Raw genomic sequence first — 8,115 nt, 5'->3', positions numbered from 1 at the left:
GAGGCTTAGGAATGGGTAATGGGCTTGCCTTGCAATCATGAGGACCTGAGTTTGATCCCCAGTACCTACTTGAAATCTGAGCATACATGCTCGCAATCACAGCCTGGGAGACAGTGACAAGTGGCTTAATTGGTGATATCCATGCACAGGCCAATGAGAGACCCTGCCTCAAAGAAAGTGGATAACAGTCTTGAGGATGACCCAAGGCTGGCCTCTGGCTTCCGGGCACACCTGCACACATGCATGCATTTACATACACTTGTACACACCTGTATACTTATACACAGAAACATACATGCACACACATAAAAATGATGAGGGCCCACTGCACTTAGGACTGGTCTTAATCTCTTATCTGGTGTCCCTATAAAAGGGCAGTGAGGAGATGAAGTCACAGATAGTAGTAGACCCTGCAGAAATGGCCAGGAGAAAGGGGAGGTGACAGCCACATGCTAGAAGCTGGCTAGTCACTAGCAGAGGATGGGGGAGTAGCATTTCTAAACCCCCAGAAAAAAGAGAACCAAGGACCCTTCATTTATGACTCCTGCCTGCAGACCCTCTAAAGAATGTATTCCTTTTTGTTTTAAGCTATCCAGCTTGCAGACATTTGTTAGAACAGCTTCAGGAAATGAAAATATTTTTCTTTTCCAATTCCTTCTTGGCATGCGAAAGAAGTTAGCAACTGAAGTGATAACAGGTATGGTAAAAGAAACAGACACACACAGACAGACACATACACAAACACCCACAGAGATACACACATGCATAGACAAATACAGAGATACATACATGCACAGCCATACACAGAGATACACACATGCACAGATGCACACACACACACACACACACACACACACACACACACACACACAGACATGTGAACTCATACACACAGACACATGCACAAACATACACAGAGACAGACACAGGAATGGATACACACAGATATACACATGCACACGCACATGCACAGAGACACACACATGCATGGAGACACACAGGTACATGCACAGACACACGTACAGACACAGAAATGCACACACAGACATGTGAACAGATACACACAAACACAGACACATAGACACACACAGCCAGAAACACAGAGAGATACATACACATAGACACATACACAGACACACATGCAGAGACACATGAGCAGACATACTTACAAACATACACACAGATACACACACAGGCATGTGTGCAAGTGTGCATGCACACACACACACACACACACACACACACACACACACACTTTTCCAGGTGCAAATGCAAAGCATACATTAGGGTTGAGCAACACAACATGCTATAGAAAAGCCTGCTCCCCTCCTGACAGAGGACCCTAACTCTATGAAGCTGATGCTCGATGAAGCTATTCTGACAGAAATGGCTCACATTTGATGGACTGCTCTCTACACTGGAAAGAGAAATGTATTTGTTTGACATTAGCCAAAAACAACTTTGAGAAAGCTTGTCTTACCCCAGCTTTTTCCCTAAGCACTCTCAGGCTTGTGACATTTAAGTGACAGCTCATGGAATAAATCCTGCATTTATCATTGCAGGTATTTGTCCTGCTTTGTAAAATTATGCAACAACAATAATCTTGAGAGACATGTGGTTTCCCCTGGTTAGCCTCTGCTTCAGAGCGGGACTGAGACTCAAAGACAAGATCTACACAAGAAAGCCAATCTATCCAGTTACTGAAAGGAGGTTAAACCTGACAGGGCAGCAAGAGAAACAGAACTAGTTTTTAATCTCATCATTCTTAGGTGGTAGTGAGGGAATGCTGGACAGCAGATGCTCACACTTGCTTCCCACTTTTTACAGGTATCCAATCCCTTATTAATGTACTTAGCTGTAAGGCCTGGCTAAATGGTCTGCTGAGCTGAGACCATTATGGAAAAAGAAGTGACTTGACAGTGGGAAACAATGTCCTTCCAACGTAAGACCTTTGGGTCACCTTGATGATCTTGCTCTCATATGCAAGGTTCTGCAGTGTAAGATCCCATTGGACAAGTTAGTGCTATAATATATATATATATATATATATATATATATATATATATATATATATATTGGTTTTTGGAGACAGAGTTTCTCTGTGACTTTGGAGCCTATGCTGGAACTCACTCTATAGACCAGGCTGGTCTCAAACTCAAAGAGATCCGCCTGCCTCTGCTTCCCGAGTGCTGGGATTAAAGGTTTGTGCCACCACTTCCCGGTGTTATTTTTATTGCTTTCTATGTAGATTCCCAACACTAGGTTCATAATTGGCAAGCAGCTTTGGCATGATGAACCCAGAGCTCCATGAAGCTTGCCACGAGAATCTCCTGTCTGTTTCATGAATGCTGGGATTATAAGACTACCATGCCTACCAAGATTCTACAAGGGTGCTGGGCGTCTGAACTTCATCCTCGTGCACTTGCTTCATCCACTGAGCTGTCTCCCCAATTCCCAGATCAAGCAGTTTTAAAGTAAAACTTTGAAAGCTGATTTGTAGTAACTCAGAATCAGAAAAGCTTTTCACAATTGCAGGAACTCTGCATTTATGGGGTTGATGATTATGGAACAAATAGACTCCAGGAACTTAGTCCTGGATGCTAACCACTCTGCTGTGGTCAGTCTGGCTTGACAAGCTCACACAGCACAATCATCCCAGAGGTCTTGTTTCTCTGGGTCAGTGGCTTCTTAGCAAGACAGCCTGGCTTGTGTTTTGGAGCAGTATCAGACACAAGTTGACTGTCTTAGGGGAATGAAACTGCCTGAGGCACGCCTGGACCACAGTGGCTCCCCAGGAACCCCTGTATCCTCAGTAGTAAGGGTCGGCTGCTCATCCTGCATAATTTCCCTCAGGAGATGGCTCCCCTGAGAATCACAGTGATGAACATGTCCGGAGATCTCTTAGACCAGTGGTTCTCAACCTTCCTAACACTTCGACTCTCATACAGTTCCTCAGCCATAACATTATTCCATTGCTACTTTGTAACAATAAGTCTTTCCACCAAGTCTCCGAGTCCTGCTGCCATGTGGGTGCTTTCTGCCAGGCCACTCAAATTCTGCCAGGGGCCACATTAAGGTCCCAAGTAACACAGAGAGACTTATATTAGGTACAAATGCTGCTTGGTCAATGACTAGGATTTCTCATCTGCTAGCTCAGTCTTAATTATCATAAATCTATATATTTTATAAGACTTATATTATCAGATGACAGCAGTAACCTGTGTTCCTGGGCTCACATGGTGACTCTGCGCTTTCTCCTACCTTTCCCAGAATCCTCCTTGACTCCTAGCCCCACCTATCTTGTTTTCCTATTGGCCAAAAGTACTTAATTTATCAACCAAAAAGACAATCATATACACAGAAGGACCTCCCCCATCACTTCTTCATACTGTAATTTTGCTACCATTATGAACTGTGATGTAAATATCTGATATACAGGATATCCAATATACAACCCCTGTGAAAGGGTCATTCAACCCCTTGAAAAGTTGTGGCCCACAGGTTGAGAAACACTGCAAACCTCTGGTGTTTTCAGAAAAAAGCCAGTTCACAAAGAATGGCTCCTCTAAGTTCAGGGTAAGTTGCAGTCAGCAGAAACTTCTAGAAATGCTTTGCCACCCAGTTGATACTTCTACTGTGCATTCTCAGCTTTGAGCGAAGAAAATGTTCTTTATGGGACAGCATCCAGAAGATGACCCAGCAAAGCAATGTGGAGCCTAGCTTTCCCCATCAACAGAGTGTGAGCGCTACCCTAGCACTTCCTTCCTGACGAGCAGGCGGGGACTTTGTCAGGACAGCTTGTCCTCTGTTGGTGAATATTATTTTAAGGTTGTGATTTTGTTTATGAAACTTTTCTTTGTCTCTGTGAAACTGTGTTACTGTGCCTGTCTAAAACACTTGATGGTTTAATAAAGAGCTGAATGGCCAATAGCAAGGCAGGAGAGAGGGATGGGGGGCTGGCATGCAGAGAAAATAAATATGAAAAGAAATCTGGGGGGAAGTTCTGGGAATTTGATGAGAGAGGAAGGCGGGAGGACTTTAGGGGCCAGCCACCCAGCTACATAGCCAGACATGGAGCAAGATGAAAAGAAAAGGTGTACAGAAATAGAGAAAGATAGGAGCCCCACGGCCAAAGATAGATGGGATAATTTAAGTTAAGAAAAGCTGACAAGAAACAAGTCAAGCTAAGGCTGGGCATTCATAACTAAGAATAAGCCTCTGTGTGTGATTTATTTGGGAGCTGGGTGGTGGGGCCTCAAAAAGCCAAAAGAGGAAAACGTCCACACTTTCTCCACTGCATAACGGTTGGCACACGTCAAACAGACAGCATCCCACCTGACCCCACCCTAGTTTACTTCACAGGGAACACACCCAACTTAGACAGTTCTCAATCCCTGCAAGCAAACTCACTAAATCCCCAAGAAAGCGCTGCTCAAGAGGACAGTGTAGGCAATCTTGGCTGAGCACTAAGTAACATTAACAGCTTGGTCACAGGGTGAGAAGTCACAGTGGGAATCGGTGTGCATTAGATTCCTAGAAATGCACAGACTGCGAGGCTGTGACTGGGAGAGCAGCAGGAGGTGGGGTCCTCTCCCCAAGCTTCCTGACGTCCAGTCTGTGCTGACTCCCAGAAGGGTGCTATGAACCGTGTTTGAGTCTCAAGGATGAATGCGAGGGTATGTCAAGTTCCCTTTAAGGCCTTTGGGGACTCACAGATCCTTCTGTTAGGAGGCTGCTCAACAAATGTTATGGAAGAATTAAGTTGGCACCGGCTCTCAGTGAGTGAAGGCAACTGACATGGCTACACTAGTTGTCGACTTTTAATCATTTATTAATTCTAAATTTATAATTTTTTCTTTTAGAACTCAGAATCCGGTGGTCAGTAATCGTTAGGAAGGATGCTGAGGCACACAGCAGCACCTTGGTACTCTACCTGCAACCCACACTGCAGCAACAGCCTTGCCTCAGGATGGCCCCTTTGAAAGCCTGGCGAAAGACTAGGTGTATTCATTGCCATGGTCACGGTGAGGTCTGTCTCCTGCATATGCATTTCCCAACACTCATTACTGCTTAACTGACCCTTCACCTTTGAGCGCATCTACTCCTGCCTAATGGCTAGCATCTTCAGTTTATCAGCCTCCGTCTCTACATTGCGATAGCTCCAGAGTGAGGAGTTAGTTGCCCTCTCTTATGATGAAAACCAAAAGGGAAGGGTGTCTTCTCGAAGGCTAAAGCAAGTTAGTGTGCAGTCCAATTCCTAATGATGGCATGAAGGGCTGTTTCTTATGTGCAGATGAAATAACTGGCTGCCTCTCATACAAAAGGCAGAATGCACCAGGGCTGCAGTGATGGATGGAGAGACGCTAAACAAAAGCCACATGCTTTTCTCCAGCCCAAGGCCTGTGTGAACAGAGAGAAGTCTGGCTAACATCCCTGTGTAGGCCCATTTGTAATATGAAGTCAGTGACGCCACACTCTGCGGCCTCTGCTGCCTGCAATTTAATTAGGTGATAACCCAACACAAGGACTCCCTGGAGCAAGGACATTCCCTCTCGTTGGAACACATTTCCCCGGCTTGTGCATGAGGGTGAAGAAGGCAGTCAGGACTTGAAAGGCAAACAAGGGTGTACCCTGTGGGTCACAGTCTCTCCCATGCAAAGGAGACCCCACAACTTGGCAGAATGGCCCCACAATGCCCCCACTCCTGAGACCATTCCAGCCTCTCTATCTGCCTTGATGTCAAGGGTCTGGCTTCCTAGGGAAATTCAGTTCAGTGTCTTGTTTTGTTTTTAATTTTGGGCCTTTCATTCCCATTTCTAAAAGTAAATTAATTTGTAAGACTTTCTGAGGAAGGAAGAACCACAGGAAGGGATGGAGGGAAACAAATGCTACAGCCTAGCACCAGAGTCCAGCCATTGGTATTTCTATGTCTTAGCAGTGGGCATCACATGCAAAATTTTAAAGATGCTGTTGTAGTTGGGTAGCGTACACAATTCTCTACCCAGTTTTGACACATTACATCATCAGAGGGATCTGTAGACCTGTTGGTGGTGTAGCTGCTGTGTGCAGCAACAGGGTCCAGGGGTCACACCACACCTCCATCCATCTGTAGTGAACAGTAATAATGAGGGCTGAAGTCCTGGCTCGGTGGGTAGAGAGCTTGCCTAGCATGCACAAAACCCTTGGTTCAATCTCCAGCACCCAATACACTGTGTGATGTTCACACCTGTAATCCCAGCACTAGGAAGTAGAGGCAGGAGGATCATCCTTAGCTGTATCAGCTGTACAGCAAGTTTCAAGAAGCCTGAGATATAGAAAAGCCTGTCAAAGGGAGGAAGGAAGGGAGGGAGGGAGGGAGGAGAGAGGAGGGAGGAGGAGGAGGAAGGAGGGAGGGAGGAGGGAGGAGGGAGGAGGGAGGAGGGAGGAAGAATGAATCTATTGACTTAAAAACCAGGGACAGAGTTATACATTTAGCAAAGTTTTTGAAAATCTCTCTTTGTGTGTTTTTCTAGAAAAATACAAAAATGAAAACCAAAAGGAAGACTAAAGTGGAGATGTAAACTAAGCAATCTCACCCTGCTCACCCAGGGCAAAGGTTCTGGGCACCTGCTCTTGATCCCTGTCCCCAGTACCTGTCTGTCTGGTCAATCCTGGCTTCTGGTCCTGGAACTGGGCCATGCAATATGTCCTTGCTTAGGTCCAAGCTGGGTCTGTGTTTCCAGTGAGTCTCTGGGCCTGCTTCCTGGCTGCTTCACCTCTGGTTCCAGGGCCTGTTCCCAAAGTATGCAACAGGTTGTCAGTGTCTGGATCAGCAGAAGAACCTGACTGGACTCTCATGGTCTTGGGAGTCACCTACACACCTGCACACTTTACAGGACTCACCTGGGCCTTTGGGTCTTCCCTCGGTGCCTTGTGGTCCCAGATCATCCCTGTGCATGTCACCAGGTGCTTTGGTGGACACCTTGGTCTTCTGACTTACATCTGCTTTGATTCTCCTAGGCCTCCCTTTGCATAGACAGCTCATTCCAAGACAGTCTAGAACATTCCTGAGTGTCCCAGGGGGTGTGATCACTTAAGGATGACCAGGCATTCAATAGGATTTTATAAGGATGTCCTTTAAAAAGCCCCATTCCCCCTCCCATGAGCCACCTGAGGCCTGGAAGTCACCAAGATCTTCACAGGTTTCCATCCTGGCAGACTCCAGAGAAAGTCAGCTGGCTTCTAGAGAAATAGCTGACTCATCCTGTGGTTTTGGCACAATTTTCCAAACTCGCATTTATAGGAACCACCCTTAGAAGCAGAGTCGCTGTGTGCCAAGTTTCGTGTGCAGCAGGGCTGTGCACACGTGCCTCCCACCCGTGTTAGCAGGTCAGCCTTTAATCTGAGGCGGGCTTTTGAACCTTGCTTTGAGTGGGATTTCTGGAGAGGCAGGCATCGTTTCCTTCAAAGCCTGCCAAGGATAGCAGAGAAAGGACTCTGGAGGCCTTTGCGTGGGTGGTGTCAAGGCAGGTGGTGAGGGAAGCTTCCCGTGTTTCGGTGAGACAAGTGTGTCCAGGCATAAAGAAGATGGATACTGTGGTGAGTGGGATGCCAGCATTCCCTCCAGATTCTGGGACTCTGCCCAAGCCTGGAGTGATGGAGCTCATGGGGCAGAAAAAGACAGAGAGGCTAAGAGCTTTCCTCTGCTCAACTGGACAGTCACAGAGGGATGAGAGCAGAGGGAAGCACTGAGTAGGGTGTGTGAACACATACCTCTAATCCCAGCACTGGGGTGGGGGGAGCTGCCAGAGGACCACCAGAAGGGCTATGCTAGCCAGGATGCATAGACAAACAAACAAAAAACAGAGATAAAGGAAATGAGGCTTGGGGACTGGATCACTGAGTAAAGAGCTTGCTGTACAACCGTGAAGACCCGAGTTCAGATCCTAAGAGCTATATAAAAAGCTTGGCATGGTGGCATGGGGGTGGTGGAAAGACAAGGATCCTGGGGCTTGCTGCCCAGCCAGTCTAGCCAAATATTGATCTCCAGGTTCAGTGAGAAACCTTGTCCCAAAAAATGGAAGTGGAGAGGGATCATGTGCCCCATGTGTGCACACACTCACACACATGCGCACA

General features: G+C 46.6%; 1 long non-coding RNA gene across 1 annotated transcript in view; it reads right to left on the bottom strand.

Moving 5' to 3' along the window:
* LOC113833599 overlaps positions 1-7,899 on the bottom strand; it is a 14,079-nt gene extending 6,180 nt beyond the window's left edge. Inside the window, exons 1-2 of the long non-coding RNA XR_003481584.2 lie at positions 6,883-7,899; positions 6,633-6,770 (exon numbers count right to left, since the gene is read on the bottom strand). This is a non-coding gene — a long non-coding RNA (uncharacterized LOC113833599). The remainder of the gene's footprint in view (positions 1-6,632; positions 6,771-6,882) is intronic.
* Between the last annotated feature and the right edge of the window lie 216 nt (positions 7,900-8,115).

This window comes from Cricetulus griseus, chromosome 2 (genome assembly GCF_003668045.3).
Source record: "Cricetulus griseus strain 17A/GY chromosome 2, alternate assembly CriGri-PICRH-1.0, whole genome shotgun sequence".
Classification (NCBI taxonomy): domain Eukaryota; kingdom Metazoa; phylum Chordata; class Mammalia; order Rodentia; family Cricetidae; genus Cricetulus; species Cricetulus griseus.
This window is presented reverse-complemented; position numbering and strand designations above follow the sequence as displayed.